We start from the raw sequence: 8314 nt of genomic DNA on the forward strand, positions 1-8314 counted from the left end.
AGGAGAAGAAGGTATGTATAGAAGGTACGTATGCCCTTCGTACGTTAAAAGCACTCCTTCCTTACCCATCTTCCCTCCCTGATAATTCCCCTATTAAGAGCCTGTATAAATTTTTAAGAATATTGCCGGTTGATCTAGTCCTTCCTGTACATTGTGTCCTTTTCAGACTAAAACAAATAAAATAGTTATTACCATTGGTTTTAAATTCTAGTAACTTCTCTTTAGTTTCTTTTTTCCATAATAATTATTGTTTAAGAAGAAGTTCAGCCAAATTATCTTGCCCTAGAATTCGAAGTGAAAGATCCAGATTTTCTCCTAAAAATTCAATAATAAAGTTCTGGAATATTTATGAAAGTAATATAGATTCACGTTTTTCTATTTCAGTTTCTAAAGCTAAATTCAAACTATATCTAATAAGTAATTATAGATAATTATTTATTTATTTGAAGTCATGTAACCCGGTGCTATTGTTGATAAAATTTTAATTATTTAATTAAATTTTAATCATTTGCTTTATTATTATTATTTTTTTTTTTTTTTTAGGGTGCCTTTTTTCGAGTATAACTCACTGTGTAGGCACCCTCTTTAAGTATTTTCTTTTCCATTGATTCATATTGTACAAGTGTTATTTTGTCTTGTAGTGATTTAATGAGAATTAAAAAGAACTTGAACATAGACATATTTATTGACACACTGGACATAGCACTAACAAGTACTAAAACTGAGTTGTTTCCAAGTACATAAAAATTACACAAACAGAAACTACAATTACTGTATGCTGTTAAACAAACCCGTGAAAAAGAGAAAAAAAAGAACGCTCATACCGCATTGTGTGGTAATAAACTGATTCCAACTGGCTCTGTGTTGTGGTTAGTTTACTCGGGGGTGCATTCGGGTGGAAGATACACCTGTGTTTTGAGCTTCTTAGAATGTACTGTCCAAATTTGATTGTAAGAATTTGGAGGTGCTTGTGGAGTGACCCAAGTCCCAGTAATTCAAGGGCCATCAATCCCTAGATCCTTACAATCCCTACCTGTAGCTCCGAACTCCGTCTTATGATCATTCAGCCAGGAACTGTAATAGGGGGTTGGAGCCAGCCATTTTCTTCTGTGGCACACACTGTGTGTCCTGGGTGTCACACTCCCTGTGATTCCCACTGTGTACTAGGTCAACTTTGACCGAGTTTATAGAGTCGCACCTCTGACCCCTGTTCAAATGAAATAACCAGCGTCACCAGGAAGCAAGCTCCTGTCCCCTGGGACAAATGGTCTTAGGACAATGGACAAAATAATCGATTACAGTATACATAGAATTAACAAGTACTAATATAGATGAGTAAATAAATCTCAAAACGAATAAAAATTAAATTGAATATACAAGTCAATCTTAAAACGAACAAAAATTAATACAAACATGAATTCGGATGCTGCCCTTTTGCACCTTCCCTAATCGTAAAGGCCCAAAGCTTGTTGAGCCATTTGTGTTTTACTGAAAACGAAATAGATTACAAATATTTCCCTTTGTATTTGCTTTATTGAAAATAAAAATAGAAAGCAGCGAAATCAAATTTTCAGTAGCTGAGTTTCCAGGAACAAGCTTCATTACAGTAAATATTCAGTTCATTTTCAATTGTTTTTTCCGTCATCTCAGTTATTATAGTGGTTTTATTTTTATTCATAATTGATACTAAAAAACTACAGAAGTATAAGGATCTAGATGCGTGTAGTTTTCAATAAAACACAAACGAAGCAATAGGATTAGATTTTTACAACTGGGAAAGGGAAAAAGGGAGAGCGAAACTCCTCTTTACAATAATTTTTGTTCATTTTAAGTTTATCTTAAAATCTGTTTAAGTGGATGAAAAACAGTTGAGTATCATTCCTGAGTTATGCCTCTTGCAACCTCTTTGCAAACTCCTCTTCGCAATAATTTTTGTTCATTTTAAGTTTGACTTAAAATCTGTTTAAGTGGATCAAAAACAGTTGAGTATCATTCCTGAGTTATGCCTCTTGCAACCTCTTTGCAAACTCCTCTTCGCAATAATTTTTGTTCATTTTAAGTTTGATTTAAAATCTGTTTAAGTGGATCAAAAACAGTTGAGTATCATTCCTGAGTTATGCCTCTTGCAACCTCTTTGCAAATTCCTCTTCGCAATAATTTTTGTTCATTTTAAGTTTGACTTAAAATCAGTTTAAGTGGATAAAAAACAGTTGAGTATCATTCCTGAGTTATGCCTCTTGCAACCTCTTTGCAAACTCCTCTTCGCAATAATTTTTGTTCATTTTAAGTTTGATTTAAAATCTGTTTAAGTGGATCAAAAACAGTTGAGTATCATTCCTGAGTTATGCCTCTTGCAACCTCTTTGCAAATTCCTCTTCGCAATAATTTTTGTTCATTTTAAGTTTGACTTAAAATCTGTTTAAGTGGATCAAAAACAGTTGAGTATCATTCCTGAGTTATGCCTCTTGCAACCTCTTTGTAAACTCTTCGCAATAATTTTTCTTCATTTTAAGTTTGACTTAAAATCTGTTTAGGTGGATCAAAAACAGTTGAGTATCATTCCTGAGTTATGCCTCTTGCAACCTCTTTGCAAACTCCTCTTCGCAATAATTTTTGTTCATTTTAAGTTTGACTTAAAATCTGTTTAGGTGGATCAAAAACAGTTGAGTATCATTCCTGAGTTATGCCTCTTGCAACCTCTTTGCAAACTCCTCTTCGCAATAATTTTTGTTCATTTTAAGTTTGACTTAAAATCTGTTTAAGTGGATCAAAAACAGTTGAGTATCATTCCTGAGTTATGCCTCTTGCAACCTCTTTGCAAACTCCTCTTCGCAATAATTTTTGTTCATTTTAAGTTTGACTTAAAATCTGTTTAAGTGGATCAAAAACAGTTGAGTATCATTCCTGAGTTATGCCTCTTGCAACCTCTTTGCAAACTCCTCTTCGCAATAATTTTTGTTTATTTTAAGTTTGACTTAAAATCTGTTTAAGTGGATCAAAAACAGTTGAGTATCATTCCTGAGTTATGCCTCTTGCAACCTCTTTGCAAACTCCTCTTCGCAATAATTTTTGTTCATTTTAAGTTTGACTTAAAATGACTTGGTCGGAATTTGAGAAATTTCACTTTACTAATTTACTTGAGACTGTATTTAGAGGGCCTAGAACCATATTTTCTTGCACGAAGAGCCGTAAAAATATGCAAAGTACCCTTAAACCATTAATTTTCCTTTTGAAAAATTTTCACATATTGGGTAGGAAATAATTAACCTTCTTTCTTCTTTCATACTGTACTTTTGTTTAAGATGGCTTCCTAAGTCACAGAAAGTTGCAATTTGTCCTTAGGGCTTTGCTGCAGAGATTCGGTGTATCAGGTTGTTTTGATTGATTGGAAATCAAATTGGAAATCACAGCTTCAAATTATGATTTAAAAAACTCTTTTTTAAGTTCAAAATTCTTGGGTTTTTCATTCTCGTATCACTAAAATAAGATAGAAAATAGAAGAAAAAAAGGTAGGAAAAAAAAAAACAGAAACAGGACGAAATAGCTATTATAAAAACAGAACAGAACAGGTAAATAAAAAAAGGTTATCTGTTTCTGTTTCTGTTTTTTTTTTTTTTTTTGTATTCAAACGGTTAATGGTTACAGTAATTAAGGAGTAACCCGGCTCAATAGTAACCGAAACTCTAAAATACAGAATTTCGATACTAATAGATACATCGAAAGAATCAAATTTTTATGCTTATTTCAAATATATAAGTTTTATCCAGTTTAGACCTACCCATCAAAAGTTACGTGACTGAGAAAATTTGCCTGATTTTCGAAAAAAGGCGAAAACATCCTCTAAAAGTCTTAAAACCTTAATGAAAATCACACCATCAGATTCAACGTATCAGAGAATCCCACTGTAGAGGTTTCAGGCTCCTAGCACCAAAAATATGGAATTTTGTATTTTTTGCCCGAAGAAAGATCATGGACGCGTGTTTATTTGTTTTTTTTTGTTCTTTTTTCTTCAGGAGTGATCGTGTCAACCCGTTGGTCCTAGAACATCGCAGGACGGCTCTTTCGAACGGAAATTAAAAGTTCTAGTGCCCTTTTTAAGTAACTAAAAAAAATGGAGGGCAACTAGGGCCTCTCCCACGCTCATTTTTTTACCAAAGTCACCTGATCAAAATTTTGAGGTAGCAAATTTTGTTCAGAATGGTCGAAAAATATAATAACTATGTCTTTGAGGATGACTTAATCCCCCACAGTCCCCGGGGGAAGGGCTGCAAGTTATGAACTTTGCCCAATGTTTACATAAAGTATTGGTTATTGGGAAGTATGCAGACGTTTTCAGGGGGGATTTTTTCTGGTAGTGGGGGGTGGGTGAATCGGGGGCTACGTGGGGGAATCTTTTCATGGGGGAAGGGAAATTGCTATGAAGGGGGTACCGGATTTCCCAGCATCATTTAAAAAACGATCAGAAATTAAATAAATAAAAAAACAGGTTTTTCAACTGAAAGTAAGGAGCAACATAAAAACTTAAAACAAACCGAAATTATGTATATGATCTGGGTTCGCCCCCTAGTCAATACCGCGCTCTTTACGCGTAAAGTTTTGTTTAGTGCTTTCATAAGAGCTATTTATTCTAATTAGCGGTCTTCGTGATTAAGGGGTCATTTTTAAAGAATTGGAACAAAATTCGAACTTTAGCGTAAAGAGCCAGGTATTGACTAGGGGGTGAACCCCTTAATATACGTAATAAAAATATACGAATATGGAAGTTCGTTACGTAAGTTAATTCTTAAGTTATGTATATTTATTACTAATAAAAACGTTCGTAAATAAAATTAAACAACTTTCGAAAAGGCCATTTAACCAAAAAAAAGTAAAATTAATATGTAAATTTTGTTTTAATTACTCATGTACGCTGAGCTAAAGTCAAAACCTGCATTAATTCCAAAATTTTCAGAAATTAAACAAAAAAACAAGTTTTTTTTAACTGAAAGTAAGGAGAGACATTAAAACTTAAAACGAACAGAAATTATTTCGTATATGAAAGGGGCTGCCCATTCCTCAACGCTTACTCTTTACGCTAAAGTTTGACGCTTTCTCACAACTATATTTTTAAAACAATAAAAAACTTTAGCGTAAAGAGCGAGGTGTTGAGGAAGGACATCCCCTTTCATATACGGAATAACTTCTGCTCGTTTTAAGTTTTAATTTCGCTCCTTACTTTCGGTTTAAAAAAAACTTTTTTTTTTTTTATTTTAACAGAACAGTAACAGGTACTTTTAAAACAGAACAGAGACAGTGCCCATGCTTAATTCCGAAATCCAGAACTGGTTATAATATCAGGTTCAGTTTCCTTAAAGAGGAAAAAGGTTTTTCTACTTATTTTTCAAATGGAAATTTTATTTTTCTTAAAGGATTCTTTTTAAATTTGAATTGTTTATGCTGTTGTAGTACTATTTGTTACGTAAATCCATTAAATTATAATGCGTGTCTATAACAAAGACATAAAAGGGAACAAAAATGTTTACGTTGTAAAAGTTCCACAGCTTCGGGGATCGAAATTGGCATCTATGAATTACCAGTCTACCGCTCTCCCATCTGGTCTATTACAGCTTACTTGAAATTGTGTTTGAAATGTAATACCATTAATCAAATTTATGAGAAAGAAAATGAACCAATCACAGGTGGCCACACTTCCAAAATTTTTACCTCCCGGGGCTTTGGTTTTGGGATTCAGTTCTAATTTCGGCTTTGAGAACCCAACAAGGAAAATGCAGTTCAGTTCTAATTTCCATGGCAACAATTAAAAGGTATTTACTTTTAAATCTTTCCTTCAGTTATTGTGAAGGGGGCGAGGGGAATACTAGTTTAGACAAGCGTGCGTCTATTGGACGAGGGTAGAGGTTGGAAAATGAACTCTAAACTATTTTAAAACTCTGAGTGGTCTAGGCTAGTGTCCATTTCTAAAGCAATTTTATTCTTTCATGGGGTGAAAGGAATCAAATTGCTAAATCTAATTAGCTGCCTTTTAAATTTCTTCAAATTGGGGTCCTTGTTCAAGTATTGTTTTCAAAAATAAATTTCCTTGTAAGTATAGAGAGGTTTTTTTTAAGCTATGGGAAGGTATTTCTACCGACTTCTTCCCCTAAATAATCAAAATTAGACATTTTCAATGTTGATTTTTTAATATTTCTCTATGCAATATTAGCCTTCATGCTTTACCAGAAACGTAGGTGACGTGACATTTTAAATGCAGTGACGTGAGTTAGGGGCAGGGGCATTTGTATCCTTCAAAATTTTTGCCCCACTCGCCTCTCCTAGATTTAGGAAAATAGATCTTTGTATTTTATCGATTTTTTTTTTCATTGAAAAGTTAAAGGAAAGTCTTCAGACTGAGAGCCAAGTAAACATCAGGAGGCACTTATGTATCGGAAGCACTAACAAAGAGGTGAAAGGACCTGTTAAATGCATTGCCGTCGATCGATGGGGGAATTTACCCCCTGCATTATTTTTCTCCCCCCTCCCCTCTTCCCTATCATAGATTCTGATAAATACCTTTTCTGGTATTTTCTTTGAAAAATAGCTCTTTTGGCATTTTTGTCGAAAAAAAAAACAACTACAAGTTCTACCCCTAGATTTTTAAAATACATTTTTGCCCCTTCCCCCCTACAATACTGTCAATTGACGCCACTGCTGAAATACTGCCAAAAAAAAATTCTTGGCCCAATGATGAAAAATTTTTGGAGAAACGTGGTGGTGAAAGTGTGACTCGAGAAACTGTTTGTAACTGTTTTTTTTTTTTTTTTTTTTTTTTTTTTTTTTTTTAATTCTCACCTCCTCTCCTCTCGGTGACTTACAAATTTTCTTAAACAATATCTCATAATTTATTTAATGTCATCTACCCTTTTCTTAAAAAAAAAACTTCTTCCAAAAAATCCATATATTAGGCCTAGATTTATATGAAATTTAGAATTCCAAAATATATTAGGTTATAAAAATAGAGGTATACTACATTTCAAATTTTCATATACCTTTTAGGTTCATCCGATATCTCAGGCTGCCCTTCCCCCTTAGGGCACCCCTTCCATCGTGACCTTAAATTACACTTTTCAAATCCTTTTTTATCAACCTCTATTTCCCCTGATATATAATTTACTTTTACCCCCATCCCCCAAAATAAAAATATAAAAAAAAAGAGAAAGAAATGAAAAACTCTACCTTTTGTAACTGTTCTTAGGAGTAATCAGATTTTTTTTTATATCTTTATTTTATATTTGTTCCCTCACCGGTGGACTAGATAAGCCTCTAACGATATTTACTTCTGACCATCTTTTTTCCCTTGGAGGACAACCTTCTGAAGTAGAACATAATCCGTTAGATGTGATAAGTATTGTTAATAATACTAGTGGCCACGTAAATAATAATGCAATTACCTTGAACGATTCAGTAGTTAGTAATTTTTTCCCCCTTAAGGGAAGTTGCCAGAATTGATGGCTATTTTTCGATCCTTCAGCTGAATATTCAGGGTCTCATTTCTCAGGGCCTCTCAGACCATTTCTCATTTCAGGGACTCAAAATCTGATTAAAAAAAATTATTTCTGACGGGCTACCTGGTATTATCGGCTTCGGAATTTTTGACTAAAGTAAATGGAATGAGGATGAAATAGAAATGAAATGAAACAGAATATTAAATGGAACGGAATCTAAAAATGAAATGGCTGAGGATATCCCAGGTTACAAAATAAACGATGGAATCGACAAGGGGTCTGGCTTTATGTATATCAATTCTGTCCCATATTCTTTATAAAATTAATTAAAAAAAATTTACTCAAAACTCCTATGCCTTCCCAAGGCCAGAACATAATTTGCACTTTACTGAAAAAATATAAATGTTTTTACTTTCATAACTTTAATAAAATGAATGATATTAACATTTTGATTGCTAAATATCAGTATATGTATATTAAACTGACAATGCACATTGTTTTTTTTTTAGTAAAGTGCAAATTATGTTCTGGCCTTGGGAAGGCATAGGAGTTTTGAGCCCATCTTATGTTAATTTCTGCTCGTTTTGAGTTTGACTTGGTTATTTATTGCAATTTCTGTTCGTTTAGGGTTTCATTTATTTATCGATGCTGATTGTGGTAGTTTCACGCTTTGTAGATTATTTGATTTTATTTTTGCTCATTTTTTGTTTAATGGAGTTCTTTACTTTTCTCTGAAAAACTCATTTTGGGGAAAAAGGTGTTTTAATTAATTTCTGTTCGTTTTATATTGACATAGTCTTTTCAGGGAAAAAGAAAATAATACTTTAAATCTT

The sequence above is a fragment of the Artemia sp. Qi Xiang Cuo genome, chromosome 8 (genome assembly GCF_049724085.1).
Source record: "Artemia sp. Qi Xiang Cuo chromosome 8, ASM4972408v1, whole genome shotgun sequence".
Lineage (NCBI taxonomy): Eukaryota > Metazoa > Arthropoda > Branchiopoda > Anostraca > Artemiidae > Artemia > Artemia sp. Qi Xiang Cuo.